Source organism: Saimiri boliviensis, chromosome 15 (genome assembly GCF_048565385.1).
Source record: "Saimiri boliviensis isolate mSaiBol1 chromosome 15, mSaiBol1.pri, whole genome shotgun sequence".
NCBI classification, from domain to species: domain Eukaryota; kingdom Metazoa; phylum Chordata; class Mammalia; order Primates; family Cebidae; genus Saimiri; species Saimiri boliviensis.
This window is the reverse complement of record NC_133463.1, coordinates 71,577,411-71,593,600: the sequence shown is the minus strand read 5'-3', so window position 1 is coordinate 71,593,600 and position 16,190 is coordinate 71,577,411. Positions and strand designations below refer to the sequence as shown.

Genomic DNA, 16,190 nt, shown 5'->3' with positions numbered 1-16,190 from the left:
ACATGCTTTGAGAAACGTGGGCATGGAGACAATGGAAGCAGAAAGCTGGCATCTTCATACTCCCGAGACCCAGGTGCTCATGTTGGAATGGAGACTCTGAATCTCATAAATGCAGAGTAAGACCTTTCATATAGGAGTCTCCTCACCCATCCCCAACTGGGAGGTCTCTTGACGAGGACTGGCAAAGCACCGCATATACTCTCTGTAGCTGCCCTGGATTCATGCTGGTTCTGCAGGGTTCATGGAGATGGAGAACATTTAACCCATGGTTAGACGAGATGGCCTCTGCAGGCCTGAGCAGATGCTAGTTTTTCACATGTCAGAGAGAGCCGAGTATAAAGACAGGAATCCTTCTCCTAGGATGTTACGTTGTTCTAAAGAATGTGTTATTCATTTTAAAGTGAGGCCAAGGGACAACGATCAAGGTCCCCAATTCCAGGGATCTTTGCCTAAGATTTCCTTCTGTCTTGATAAAGGATTAAATTCAACACGCAAAGACCAGACATAAGACCTGGGACCCAGACCAGGACACATGCTGCATTCATGAAAAATATATGCCCTGAGAGGGTTACTAACATTCTCCCCAAGGAATCCATAGGGAATTTTACAGAAAACAAGCCACCTGTCCCTGCAATGTCCTTTCCTGTCTAGGGGAGGCTGTCTGGACTTTCTCACAGCTGAAATCGGATGAGGTACATTATGTATTCAAGTCCTGTTGCAGCCAGCCTTCCAGCCTGCCACCCCAAGCCACTGCCTGCCCAGCTCCAGCAGAAATGCCTCTCCCAGGAGCAGCCTCCACTCACCATCCACCAGGCCCCGCGCCCGCCGGAGGAGCACTCCGAGATCCCACGCACAGGCCTTACCTGGCAGGTGGTGATGTCGCTGGCTTTCCACATTCCTCCCAGCAAGAAGTCAATGCAGAGACAGATGGGAACGGTCTACCGCCTGAGAGCTGTCACTTTTTCCGGACCTCTGCTTCCCAGGAGTGGGGAGACAAGCACTAAACGAAACCTGGGAGCAGTCCCTCTGCTTGGGAGGCTCTCGTCACCTTTTTGTCACCCGTCATCTTTTCAGCTCAGCTCAGTTACCACTTTCTCTAGGAAGCTGTCTCGATCAGGGCAAATCCTGCCATTTGGGGATTTTAGGGTGCACCAGGCCTCCTTTTATGAGCGTGTCTCCTATGAGATGGCCTCAAGTCTGAGCTCTGCAACTCGCTGGTCCTTGAGCAAATCCCACTGTTCCCTGAGCCTCAGTTTTTTGAAGGAAAGGGGTTGATAAAGTGCTCCCTCCGGTCCCTTTTGGTTCCAACCTCTGGGATTTCCCTTCCCAAAACAAGAGCCACCATCACAGCAGCAAACCAAGCGAGGGTCCTGATCTTTGGAAAATCCCCATCCCTCTCTGGGCCTTCACTCGCTCAGCACTAAAATCATGGAGTAAAGCTATGACACTGCTTTCCAAGTTTTTTAAGTCATGAAATTCATTTTTAAAAAAATGCAATCTAATACCTAATACCAGTAAGAAAAGAGCTGCTTTGCTTGACAAAAGAGCGAGGGTCTGTAAGGCCCCTTTCTGTTGGGCCTCTGAGGCGTCCTCTCTCAATAGGGCTTCGAGAAGCCCAGTTTTAAAGTCACACTAGGCTGGGCGCAGTGGCTCACACCTATAATCCCAACACTTTGGGAGGCCAAGGTAGGTGGATCACCTGATGTCAGGATTTTGAGACCAGCCTGGCCAACCTGGAGAAACCTTGTCTCTACTAAAAATACAAAAATTAGCTAGGCGTGGTGGTACACACCTGTAATCCCAGCTACTTGGGAGGCTGAGCCATAAGAATTGCTTGAAACCAGGAATTGGAGGTTGTAGTGAACCAAGATCACGCCTCTGCACTCCACTCTGGGCGACAGAGTGAGACTCTGTCTCTAAATAAATAAATAAATAAAGTCATGCCTGTAGCAGCACCGTGTGTCAAGTTCTAACGCCTACCCACTCTCACCTCACAGCTATGTATTGCCTACATCCTGTGGGGTCCGGGATCTTCTTTTCAGAAGTGTCCAAAAGATAACAAAGGCTAGCGTGCTTTTTTTAAAGTGCTTGATTTCAAACAAGGCTCCAAAGGACGTTAAGATATGAGATTTATTAAGGCAGGAGGAGAGAAGCCAATAAATTAACCTATTTGCAAATCATTGCAATGGAAGCCAAAGCCCCTACTGTTACAACAAAGGATATAAGCCCGTCCTCTAGCTTAGCCTACTCACAGAGGAGGCGCAGATGCCCATGGAGCTGGCCCAGCCCCCAACAAGCCCCCGGGCACCTCCATTGCATCCCATCCTGGCGCCTAGCAGAACTCTAGTTCCTGTCCATGCAGGGCTGGGCAGCAAGTCAGGAAGCCTGGCAGCTGGTCTCCAGGAGACGCCAGCAGAGCCAACGACACAAAGAGGGACTCCTGGTCCCTGCAGAACCAGCGTACCCTCTTCTCCAGAGCCTAGAATTGGCTGAAACCTTGCCCACCCCTCACTGCTACCCAGGGGCGAACGGCTGAGTGGCTTTCCACACCTGTCAACACCAGGGCTGCACACACCTTCCTTCCTTTATTTCTGACGCCTTCTGAATTCATCACCCTCTGCTGGGTGAGCGCAACGTGCAGAGGTTTTCAGAGCAGGAGGAAGCACCCCTGCTGCTTCCATGTCAGCGAGACACAAGAACACACGAAGACGCCTTCTGGCAGGAGGCTCAAGGCATAGGCCTGTGTGGGCACCTGACCAGCGGCTTTGATTTGGAAGCCAGGGCGGCTGACCCTTCGGAACCAGAGACACACCTTTTATATTAGGAGGCAGCTGATTTTTATTCTTATCATTTTTTAAAGGCTTTAAAGCTCCCATAAAACCATCTTGTGGAGCTGGAGCTTCCTTTAGTTTTCCTTCCATTCTTATTCAGCTTATAACAAGTGGGTAAAATCAGGAGTCATTCTGCCACCCCCAAATGCATCCCTCTCTCAGCCCTGTCGTCTGGTGACAATTCTCCGTATCAGTCCCAAGACAGCAGCTGAGCTTCCTGCACAATCCGGCATCTTCCCCATCCCCCGCTCCCACTTGCCTGTCCTGCTCAGTCCTCTTGAATTTTAACTGTCAACTCTCCAGTGACAGACACAGCAAGCCTGAAGGGGAGGGAGGCGGGTGCTATTTATAATTCGGCGGCGTTCACCCTCAGAACACGGCCATTTTTTCCAGGCCGCCTGCCAGAGGCCCACATTCCCCAGGCTCTATATATGGGCCTCTCTGCAGGTCCCGGTGGCTCTCTCTCTTGCTTCTGAGGGGCCTGAGCTCTTCCTTGGCCTGCAAGGAGGCCACAGCCAGCCCCACAGCCTGGACTTTCTCCAGGACAGGGGACAAGAGTCAGGGACCCTGGGGGTTACTGACCTGGCAGGGATTGGAGAGCAGCCGGCTTCTCCCCCTGGGTTTGAGTGAGAATGGCAAAGAAAAAAAATGCATTGTTGCTATCAAACATTAGATCACCCCTTCTTTTTGCCAAGTGGTTTTCAATTGTTTCCATCACGATGTGACTGAGGTTCACGGCAGTCTCGCCAACCCCGGAGGGCTCTGAAAGCTGGATTTATGGACGCCCTTCATGAGGCAGATGGGAAGGGAGGCCTGCAGAGGATGGGCAGGCCAGCCAAGCTGAGGGTGTGGGGCTTTGGCCAAGCAGATATTTCTGCAGGCTCTCAGCTTTGATTAGCATACATTAAGGATACAGGAGAGAAAGGTGTCTAGCCTCCTGTGGGTATTTGGATGTAACCACTTCATTGCCTTCTGGAAGCCAAGCCTGGAGGCAAAGGAAGGGCCTGACCCAGTGCAGTGCCCAGTCTGGGCTCACCTCTACTTCGTCCTTTCTATGCTGATGCCTGTGGGGCCAGGCTGAGGCCAAAAATGAACTGGGATCCCCATGGAGCAGGACACCTCCTCTAATTCTGTGCGGGCAATTCTACTTTGGTTTCTTGGACAGTGTCTGGAAAACCTCCTTACGAACTGACTGTGGAGGACGCAGATATGTCCCGGTCTGGCCACTCAAATGCCAAGAACACTTTTGTTCCTGGGTCTCTGGTCATCTTTTTCCCCTCCTTTCAAATCAAGTTCAAGTCCTTCCTTTAAAAAGCCTTCTACAACCATCTGGGTATCTCTTCCTTAGGACGGAGAGCATCTAGTATGAGCACGCACAGTCCGGACTGCCGGAGGGCTTACTCTATACCATGCATTTAGCATGGAGCAACTCATAGCGCCCCCGTGGGATGCGTGCCATTCTGTAGGTGAGGAAGTGGGGGTGCAGAGTGGCCAGGCAGCCTGCCCAAGGTGACCTCAGCAGTAGGTAGCAGATCCCAGTCTTACTCCCAGACTCCCCGCTGCAGGCACTGGTTCCTCTCAGTTACACGGGGTCTTCGTTGTTACTCTGTCCAATCACTGTCTTCTCATGTACTGGCTCCCATCTGTCCTTCGAGAAAGACTTCTGCTCCTTGCAGGTGGAGGCTGTGTCTTAATGCCTTCCCTCTTCCTTCTCGTCTCCCCTGAGCATCTAGAACAAACTAGACTCATAAAAAAATCTTCACTCCTGCTGTCCTATGGCTAAGGACGTGGTCTATCTGTGAGCTCGCTTCTGCTTGAGATGGGCTCCTGATTCTCCTGTTTGACTCTGTGGCCTCTTTGTTCCCCTGAGCAGCCGCCTTCCTCCATCTGTGGAGGTGCCGGCCATCCCTACAGTTACTCGCTTGCCTGCGACAAATATGGGACTGGCACTTCAGCAGGGAAAAGCAGCAGCAGGAGTTGATCAATTCCTAAGCAACGAAGATCCTGTTTTCATGCAAACGTCCTCGGCATTAAAACAAAAACAAATTCCTCACGGGGTGCGTCCTGGATGCCAAGTTTCATCGTAAGACACATTTTTAAAGCAAGGTTTTGCGCCTGTGTGAGAGACTAAGAGGGAATGTGGGGAGAGCCCCAGGCCAAGTGCTGTCTCAATACAGATCCGCCCTCGTTTAGACCTCATGGCCACCCCTCAGGCTAGCCATAGTCAGAGCCTGATCTGAGGGACGAGAAAACAGGCAGAGGGAGAGGAGGGAGCAAGTCCAGCATCGATCAGCTCGCAAATGGCAGCAAAGGGATATGACCTGGTCTGATTGAGGCTGCGCTGTGCCTGACACAGACACGGGGATGAAACGTGGCTGTATTCGCCTTACAGACATGAGGCGTATGACTGTGAATATTTCAGATAACTGGGCAAAATGGCTTTTTGTTAATTTCCTTAGTGTACTTTTCTCAACTCTAAAGAAAGAGAAGAATGGTGCCTGGGTACCAACTCTCTTTAAAGAAATCCAGTCTGACTGTAAATCTGGATGAAATGTTAGAATTGACTAAATGCCCTGCAGTGTATGATGCTCACAGAGTGCTCAGGAGAGTCCCTGGCTCACTTGGCTCTAAACATGGTCCTGGATTCCTTGCCTCCTAGGCCAAGAACAAATAAAAAGGGGGTGATGATGAGAAATCTTATGAGAGCCAGCACCTTTAGGTAGAATGATAACAAATGCCCTGAGCTTTGAGGAAGTGGGACCACTGAAGGCTGAGTGATCTGGAAGGGCTTCCTGGAGGAGGGAGATGTTCTGATTCCACTCAAGGATCTCAAAATAGACAGCTTTGGCCTGATTTTAGAGGAGGTGAGTGCCTACCAACACCAAGACCACTGGGCCATCGCCAGGGTCATCACCGGGCCTGCCCAGCAGTTTCAGGAGTGCCCACAGGCCACCTAGCCTCCAGCTGGCTCCTGCAGCTTTGGCTTGTAGGACTATGGGGGTTCAAAGGCAGCACATTTGATGGATTCAGGCAGGGCCACACAGTACCCTCCTGGCAAGAGGCAGTAATCCTAGGATTATGGTATGTTAGTGCTGCAGGGTTACCTGGCACTGTCCCCTTATTGCTAATGCCTTGCCCAAGATTCGTGGTGCAGCCAATACTCCGGTTCAAACCTCTTTCCTCCTGGCCCTCTGAAACCCTCTGTGCAACCCCTTTTCCCATGCTGAGGAGGTAGTCCCTGGCTTCTGCACGTGCCCAGCAGTGCCCTGTGGCCTGGGATCGGGCAATACAGAGAACATAATATTTGGTTGCAGCCTTTTCAAGCTGGCCTGAGAAGGTCCCTAGGGCATTCTTCTTCCTAGGAGCTCACATAGCAACTGGTCCTGAGTAGGCAAAGGTCTGGTGCTGGGCACTGTGAGTGGGCCAGTGGGGCAGGATAAACAGGCCCATAAACGGGACTTGTGGGAGCTGAGAGTGAGAAGAATCAGCTCAGAAGGCTGTGGAAAGCACGCGGACATTGTGTGCACAAGATCTCCCCAGGATCCGTGTTCCTTTCTTTAGCCCAGGCACACAGCGACACCACATTTTCCAATCTTCCTTGCAGTCAGCTGTGATCATGTGACTGCATTCTGGCCAGTGGAATGTGCGTGGAAGTGATGTGGACCAATTCTAGGCCCGGCCTATAAAAATCCCCCACTCTTTGTTCTCTCTCTTTCCCCATCCACCATCTGCATGGAGAGCTCCGAGGATTAGAGGGAGAAAAAGCCACCAGAGGGAAGGAGCCTGGGTCCCTGAATCGGTGTGTAGAAGACTGCCGGCCAAACATACACCCTGAATTGTTAATGGCAATAACAAATAAACTCCTGATGTGTTAAGCCATTTAAATTCTGGGGTTGTTACAGCTGTTGGCCCAGTCTGCCTAACATAGCCTCTTAGTAGGCTTTGGATAAGTTTCTTAACCGCCTTGAGCTTCAGTTTTCTCACCTGTAAAATGAGAATTAGAAAAACCTTTCTGAGAATGACTGAGCTAATATCTGTAAAGCTTCCACAACCAAGGTTGCATATGAATTCTGTAAGCCCTATGCACTTTCATTTTGTAGGTGCCTTCCTCTATTAAAAGAAAAAGAATAACTAAATAAAAATTAGCCTTTAGAACGGTATCAGTATAAAGATGGATATAAGATAGATTCATTATTATGCTTATTATTACAGGCATACTTTGGAGCTATTGGGGGTTCAGTTCCAGCCCACTGCAATAAAGCAATTATTGCAATAAAGTGAGTCACGTGCATTATTTGATTTTCTAGTGTAATAAGTTATGTTTACACTGTATTGTAGTCTAGTAAGCAACAGCTGTATACCTAAAAAGAATGTACACACCTTCATTAAAAATACTTCATTGTTAAAAAATGCTAATAATCATCTGCCCCTTTAGCCTTTTGCTGGTGGAAGGTCTTGCCCTAATGGTGATGGTTGCTAACTGATCAGAGTGGGGGTTGCTGAAGGCTGGAGTAGCTATAGCAATTTTTTTTTTTTTTTTTTTTTTTGAGACAGAGTCAAGCTCTGTCACCCAGGCTGAAGGGCAGTGGTGCAATCTTGGCTCACTGCAACCTCTGCCTCCTGGGTTCAAGTGATTCTCCTGCCTTAGTCTCCCAAGTAGCTGGGACTACAGAGTGTGTCACCATACCTGGCTAATTTTCGTATTTTTAGTCGAGATGGGGTTTCACCAGGCTGGTCTTGAACACCTAACCTCAGGTGTTCCGCCCACCTCAGCCTCCCAAAGTGCTGGAATTACACGCATGTGCCACCACACCCCATCAGCCATTTCTTAAAATAAGACAACAATGAAGTTTGCTGCATCGTTTGACTCTTTCATGAAAGCTTTCTCTTTGGCATGAGATGCTGTTTGATAGCATTTTACCCACAGAACTTCTTTCAAAATTGGAGTCAATCCTCTCAAACCCCGCGGCTGCTTTATCAACTAAGTTTAAGTCATAGTCGAAATCCTCTGTTGTCAATTCAATCACGTGCACGGCATCTTCACTAGTAGTTTCCATCTCAAGAAACCACTTTCTTTGCTCATTCACAAGAAGCAAGTCTTCATCTGTTCAAGCTTATCATGAGATTGCAGCAACTCATTCACATCTTCAAGCTCCACTTCTAATCCTAGTTCTCTTGCTATAAAACACAATATCTATGAAGCGTGATACAGCAAAGTGTAATAAAACGAGGGATGCCTGTATTTATTATTTTTATATTCGATTTTATATTATTATTATATTCACTTTTTCCTTCTGATTTCAAGAGCAATAAAAATGAGCATTTTCTGGGGCCCTGAAGGTATCATGGACTCTAGGCACTGTGCCTACTGTACCCAATGGAGAAGCTGACCCTGCCCGCTATAGTACCTGGCCCACGGTGCATACAATAAATGGAAACCATTAGAGATATGTATAAAAGTCGTAACAGAAAGACAGGCATGAAACAGTAACAAATGATTATGAAGCCCCTTTCATCTACCTCATTTCCTCCAACCCTCACACGCACTGTATGAGATACTTATCATCTGTATTTCCTGATGGAAAAACGAGACTCATGGAGATTAAGTGATGTGCTCAAGAAAGGCAGGAACGGCTAACCCTCAGTGGCACAATGCTTGACACTTGTCTTACTTTATCACTACTAATTTTCCCAGACCTAGGATGAGGTAGGAATTATGGTTGTCATTTTTTTTTTCTTTTTTTTGAGACAGTGTCTCACTCCACCACCCAGGCTGGAGTGCAGTGGTGTGATCTTGGCTCACTGCAACCTCCGCCCCCCAGGTTCAAGTGATTCTCCTGCCTCAGCTTCCTGAGTAGCTGGGACTACAGGCACACATCACCATGCTCAACTAATTTTTGTATTTTTAGTAGCGATGGGGTTTCACCATGTTGGTCAGGATGGTCTCAATCTCCTGACCTCATGATCCACCACCTCAGACTCCCAAAGTGGTGGGATTACAGGTGTGAGCCACAGCGCCCGGCCAGGATTATGCTTTTATCCCCATTTATAGTTAAAAATTGATACCAGAGACCAGTGGCTGAGCTGAGAACTAAACCCACTTCTACCGGGTACCCCATCTAATGCTAGCTCTACCACCTGGTCTTTTCATTTATCAAACACTGTGTCAGGAGAATTGAGAGATGCCAGCGTCTAAGGAGGGTGTCAGACACCCAACACCTCCTTTCATGGGCTAGAGAAGAACCTGCTTAGGGCTGAAATCCAAACACATCATGCCAGATTCAACTCGTGCTTTCTCATTCTCCACCCAAATGTACTCCTTAGAAGGTTTAATTATAGTGACTTCTATCTTCTTGTAAATAATCACATCTGTCATAACTGATCTAACTAATCCAAGGCTCCAAGTTGGCAGTCTTGGTGGCCTGAGCCAATGTGTCAATTACGCCAAGCAGGCTGTGAGCAAAAGTTGCGTGTAACGGAAGAGAGAAAAACAGTCACAGTCATATAGATGCTGAGGGCCAGTATGTGCTTTTTCCCAACAGTAATATCAACACTAACTTCTAAATGTGGCCAATGCGTGTCAAACCTTCAGCAATCCAACAGTGAAACAGATGCAGCCAGCCAGTTCCTGGAGAATTAAAAACAATTTTTTAGTAGAGAGCCAATCCTAGAAACTGGCTTCTTTAATATTTTTTGAGTCTAAGTAGAAACTCCCAGGAAGCTGCCATGGCTCTTTATGCACGTGGGCTCTCATAATCTGTTGCCTCTGGGAGATGCAAGGGCTATATTCAGAGTGTGTTGAGCTGGCATAGATTAGTAGTGCGAACTTTGGGTCTGGATTGGGGTTCAAGTCTTCCCTCTCCATGCAATTTTTCAGTAGTATGACTAAGCAAATCATTTAGCCTTCACCGATTCACCTCAGCTTTCTCATCTATAAAATGGGGACAAGAATGTCTACCACCCAGGAACCTTGGAGGACTGAATGATGTCATGACTGTACGTGATAGTCTGTGGGAGAGAATAAGCACTACATAAGTCTCAATCATCATCATAATTAGCAGATTAGCATATACAAGTTGAGCATCCCTAATAAAAAAACCTGTCATTCAAAATGCCTTAAAATCCAAAACTTTTGAGCACTGACGTGATGCTCAAAGGAAATGATGATTGGAGCATTCTGTATTTCGGATTTTTGGATTAGAAATGCTCAACTGATATCTATTCTGCAAAAATCTGCACCCCCCCCAAAAAAAAAATCAAAATCTGAGGCACTTCTGGTTCCAACCACGTTGGATAAGAGATATTCAACCTGTACTGAGTTCTGTTTTCAATCCACGGGATGGCTTCTTTCTCTACTCAATTAACGGCAAGTAGAAACAGTTATGCTCTGTGTCAGAGAGGGAATAAGAGATGGCATCTACTTGGCGACTTCTTTCATGGGAGGTATCTGAAAGTCATCATGCCAGTCAAGCTCTGAAAGTCTCTGTGTCTGACGGGAAGCTATAAAGGAGGTGCATCTTTCAGGTAAGAACATAGGAAACTGAAAGGTGGATCTGATCCATTCCGTAGACACACATGAGAAATGGACACATGCTCTTGGTGATCCAAATTCCACAGCTGCTATACCTTCCTTGCTCTGACCAGCTCTGTGAGGTTGAATGCAGACTCTGAAGCTGGCTATGACTTTCAGAGTGACCTTGTTGGGCACATTAGCTCATCTTTCTTGCTTCAGTTTCCTCAACTATAAAATGAGGGTAGTAAGAGTACCTACTTCTTAGGGTGGTGGTAAAGAATACATAAACTATCACATGTCACCAGCTTACAACAGGGCCAGGCACATGGGAAGCAATCAGTTGGTGTTGGTATTTACTATGACTGATGTCACCGCCATGTCACTGGTCAATGGCCTTCCTTCCCTCCCCCAAGATTTACTAACATACATGTTTAATATGTTTGCCTCTTTCAGGTTTTCCACGTTAAACCTCTTCCTGGGAAGGAAATACTGTAGTCAACATAGAAGATCCAGCAGCAAAGCACAATGTTAAGAGCTCCAGGATCTACATCTGAATCTTCAAGAGAGGCCCCGAGTTACCTCCTTCAAAGGAAGTTCATTTCTGGAGCAGAAATGTAGGAGAAAGGGTTCTGGACCAAGAATCACGGGACCCAAGTCCTAGCTCATGCCATTTTTCCCACTCTGTGGCCTTGGGCAAGTTCCTTCCCTACTCTGGGTATGAATTTTCTCAATTATTAAAAAAAAGGGGAGCTTCTGGCTCTGCATCTGAGTTTATTCATGTAAAAAAAGGGATAATAAGAACAACAACTACCACGGAGTTGCTACGGGGTGTGAACCACATAACACCTCACTCGCTGAAAGACATGAGGTCCTGACCATGGCCCGTAAGGCTCTTTTCCATCTGGTTCCCCATCTCCACAATGAGTGGCCCATTCTGCTGCCACTTGGACTCCTCGCTTTTCTCACACCCCTCAGGCATGCTCCCGCCTTAGGGTCTTTGCACCAGCTGTCACTCCGGCTGGAATGCTCTTTCCCCAGAAAGCCCCATGGCTCACTCCTCCACTTCCTTCACATCTTAGGTTCCTATTATTTTTCTACAGCAATTATCGCTTTCTAGCATAGTCTATGATTTCCTTACTAATGATGATTATTGCTTACTGTCTCTCCCCAGGCCAAAAATAAATATAAGTTCCATGAGAGAAGGAATCTCTTTCTGTTTTGAACCTAAGAGCCTGAGAGGAGAACCTCGTACAAAACAGGTGATCAATAGATATTTGATGATTTGTTAAATGAATGCATGAAGAGCAGTGATACACAAAGAGAGTGCTTATTAAATTTTTGGCAGCCTTCTTAGATGTGAAAGGGGGATTCTTACTCATCACACATTTTCTTTCCATGAGGAAGCATCTTTACGCAAACATTCTGGACCTGTCACCATCCCACCTGCCTTCTCTTCCCCGCCAAAAGTGGAGTAAAGGCCTGACTGGCAGGTGACGGCCACTCACTGTCCATTTCTCAACTCAGTCACTCTCCTGCGGACATCACAGACACACTCCCTCTTTCTGTTCTGTCTCCCCCTATCAGAGGGCGGCAGTGGCCCTGGTCCTGGGTCAGTGTGTCTGCTTCCAGGCTCCCAGTTCCCCTTGTTGGGTTCTTCCATGGTGTGGGTGCAGGGCAGGGAGCATTCGAAAGACCACCAGTGCATCATATTCTCTAGTCTGGTTCTATCAGTAACAAAGTAGATATTTTTTATTTTATTTTTTTTATTTTTGCAACAGGGTCTCGCTCTGTCACCCAGGCTGGAGTGCAGTGGTGCAATCTCAGCTCACTGCAGCCTCGACCTCCTGGGCTCAAGCAATTCTCCTACCTCAGCCTTCCCAGTATGTGGGACCACAGGCATGTGCCACCACACCCAGCTAATTTTTTTTTTTTGTAGAGACGAGGTTTTGCCATGTTGCCCAGGCTGGTCTCGAACTCCTGAGCTCAAACAATCCACCCGCCTCAGCCTCCCCAAGTGCTGGGATCACAGGCGTGAGACACTGCACTCAGCCCAAAGTGGATATTTTGATCTCCACATATTCAACTCCTATGTCTGTCTCAATTGATTTTGAACCTGGTCAGGTAACAGGGCTGTGCCATTTACTGACCCCTAAAACTCTAACACCAAACATTCCCAATTTTAAAAAGTAAAACTGATACCCTGGGTCCAGGTTGTCTATAATCCCAGCCACTCCCCTTTGACATGCTAGTCTGTAGATGTTCCACTTCACTTACAACACTCCAAAATGGGCATGACTCTGCAGTGAGGTTTGTGACCCCAGGGGAGAGGAGCTGCTACTCGCTGGATACCATTCTGCTACTGATTCTGTTAAAAAATATATATACATCCTACCCCTTACTGCTGGCCCTTCCAAGACCTGCTGTCCATAGATCCTCACCCACACAGGACGTGACACCTCAGGGCTGCATTTCCTGCCCATGTGGGACTTGATGCTGTTCTCTGAATTGCTACATTTGCTCCATTCTTTTTGTCTGCTGAGATCTTTTAGGAAGCTGAATCTATAATCCAACATGTTCACTATCACTCCCAGCTTCACGTTATCTCTGACTACAGTGAAATGATAGTGACCACTTACTGAATGTGTACAAGGTCTCAGGTATTAGGCCAAGCATTCTCCCTATATTGTCACATTTAATACTCAAAACAAGCCAAGGAGGCTGCTGTTACTACCCACCCCCCCATTTTACTGAAGAGGAAACTGACGTTTATAGAGATGAAGGGTATTTATGTTTCACCATAGCTCATAAGTAGCTTTACCAGTTCTTAAGTCTGCACACAGAATGGCCTCTAGGGCTAGCATTTAGGTCTTCATTTATGAAGCTGTTACTCCTTGCCAAACATTGTGCACAGTGCTGGATTTACGTGATCTCTTAAGAGGCTTAAAATATATATATATATATATATATATATATATATATATATATATATATAAATTTTACATATATATATAAATTTTACATATATATATATATATATATATATATATATATATATAATGTATTTATCACCAGGCTGGAGTGCAGTGGAACAATCCCAGCTCACTGCAACTTCTGTTTCCCAGTTTCAAGCAATTCTCCTGCCTCAGCCTCCCGAGTAGCTGGGACTACAGGCACGCACCACCACACCCAGCTAATTTTTTGTACTTTTAGTAGAGGCAGGGTTTGACCATGTAGGCCAGGATGGTCTTGATCTCTTGACCTCATGATCCGCCTACCTTGGCCTCCCAAAGTGCTGGGATTACAGGAGTGAGTCACCGAATATATTTTTTTTAAGCAGAGAAATACATGGTCAAGAAATCAAACACTACAGGGGCTCATAATGAAAACCATCATCTTCTAATGAAAAGTAGCTCTCCAAGCACCCCACCCAACACACTCCTCGGAGTCAACCTTTTCTAACTCTTTCTGAAAACTCATAGAGATTTCTCTAACTACAGGATTTCTTGTAAGCTTCAAACAATTTGGATGCAGATACAATGATGATCTCCTTTTACAGATGATGAAATGGCAGCAGAGTGGCCTAATGTCACACAGCTGGCATGGCGTGCAGCCAGGATTCAAACTCACTTCTGCCTCTGTCCAGGTCCTGCTCTTACACTTCAGGCCCCAGGTGTGACATACGGGGCAAGGGTGTGGCTCGGATCCCCTCAGGCACGCTGGTTTCTTGTTGTCTAAAAGCACTCATGGTGGGCATAACTAAATACCAGCATGGGATTATGCAGAAGTGAGTTTTGTTTTTCCTGTGAGGTTTCCAATTCCTCTTCTTTTATTTAATTTTTTGAGATGGAGTCTTGCTCTGTTGCCCAGGCTGTAGTGCAGTGGTGTGACCTCGGCTCACTGCAAACTCCACTTCCTGGGTTCAAGCGATTCTCCTGCCTCGGCCTCCCTAGTGGCTGGGATTACAGGTGCCTACCATCATGCTTGGCTAATTTTTTTTTTTAATTTTTAGTAGAGATGGAGTTTCTCCATTTTGGCCAGGCTGGTCTTGAACTCCAGACCTCACATGATCCGCCCACCTCAGCCTCCCAAAGTGCTGGGATTACAGGGGTGAGCCACCACGCCTGGCCCCAACTCCTCTTCCTAATAATGCCTTCAGGTTTCCTCCTCCAGCCACTGCAGACATCTGCCATCTCTCTGTTATGATATAACTGCCAACATCATTTCAGGGGCTGAGTCTCCCGGGCCCTTCTGTTCCTTTCCAAGAACCTCACAGCTTCTGGTCTCTCTTCCTGTGAGGTGGAACTGATGGCATTTATCACCATCTCTCTTAGGAGGTTGCAAAAAAGACCAGTCCCTTCCAGATTCAGCTTTTATAAGAAACAAATCTCTGTGTGTGTGTGTGTGTGTGTGTGTGTGTGTGTGTGTGTGTCTATAGCTATTGCTGGAGGAAAAGTACATGCAGCACAAAATGAAACAATACTGACAATATTTGTTAATCGTCTAGCTAGCACTTTGGAGCTCCAACTCAGGCTAGTCAGGTTCACGTTACTATGTTTGGTAATCTGACAGGTCACTCTCCTGCAATGGCTTCCTCAGCTGTAAATCTGAAAGGAGTTCAGTGAGAGTTATGGATTATAAATAACGAATTACCTGGGTTAACAGTTGTGCTTTGAACTCTGCTGACCAGAGCCAGTGCTCTATATGCTATTATTTCTAACCAGTTGATATGGTTTGGCTGTATCCCCACCCAAATCTCATCTTGAATTGTAGTTTCCATAATTCCCACACGTCATGGGAGGGACCTGGTAGGAGGTAATTGAATCATGGGGATGGTTATCCCATGCTGCTGTTCTTGGGATAATGAATGAGATCTCACCAGATCTGATGGTTTTATAAAGGGGTTTTCCCCCTTTGGCTCGGCACTTCTTCCTGCCATCATGTGAAGAAGGACATGTTTGCTTTTGTTTCCAGCATTATTGTAAGTTTCCTGAGGCCTCCCGAGCCACGCTGAACTGTGAGTCAATTAAACCTCTTTCCTTTATAAATTACAGTTTCTGGTATGTCTTTGTTAGCAGTATGAGAATGGACTAATATGCCAGTATTGTTGCTTAGCACCCTGAAGTTGACCTGAGGCACACATATCTATAAATTTGGTGCTCATATCTAAGCGGAGTCAAGACGGAAATGATCATTAATCCCTTAAAAATATTTAAAGGCATAATTATTAGCTCCATCTTCAGATGAGTAGATAAACTGAGAAAAGGTAAGTGACCTGTCCAAGGTGACAGGATAGTTCAGAGTTAGAAGCAGGCACTAAGGCCATTTGAACTTTCCCAATAACAAGGCTGGGTGACCTTGGACAAGTCACAATATCTCTCTGAGCAACATTTGTAAAATAAAAGGGGTAAAGCTGAGACCTCATCTCTACCGTTCTCTAATGGAGAGGGAGAAGGCATGGCAGTTCAGAGACACTGTCCAGAGTTAGGAGTCTTCCATTTGCCACCTGGGTAACCTTGAGCAAATTACTTATTCTCCCAGTGCCTCAGTTTGCTCATCCACAAAATGGGTCTAATGGCAGTATTCACTCTAGAAGGTGGTCACATATGGCAGGAGAAGGCCTGGCACATAAAAGCACACAGTAAGCATCAGTTCTTATTCCTAGTTTGTATGTGGCCAACCTGGCCTCCAACGCCCTTGGTCAGTCCTAACTCCTTTGTTTATCACCCACCACAGTCTCACTCCTGACCCAGTGCTCAGGGCATAACACGTATTTTCTGCAAATCCCTGGTTGGGTGGTCTCAGGCAGAGTGTTAAGCTCTCCACCTAAAGTAAAAGCCTATTTCCAA

General features: G+C 46.7%; 1 protein-coding gene across 2 annotated transcripts in view; it reads right to left on the bottom strand.

Annotated features, from left to right (window-relative positions):
* Positions 1-16,190, bottom strand: part of ZHX2 (zinc fingers and homeoboxes 2) — a 185,107-nt gene that overhangs the window by 141,285 nt on the left and 27,632 nt on the right. The window contains exon 1 of one of the 2 annotated variants that reach the window (XM_074387092.1): positions 864-13,273. The exons of the other annotated variant lie outside the window; for it this stretch is intronic. The gene's annotated coding sequence lies outside the window, so the exon portion shown is untranslated. Of the gene's footprint in view, positions 1-863; positions 13,274-16,190 lie in introns of those variants that run through there. 2 annotated transcript variants of the gene reach the window in all.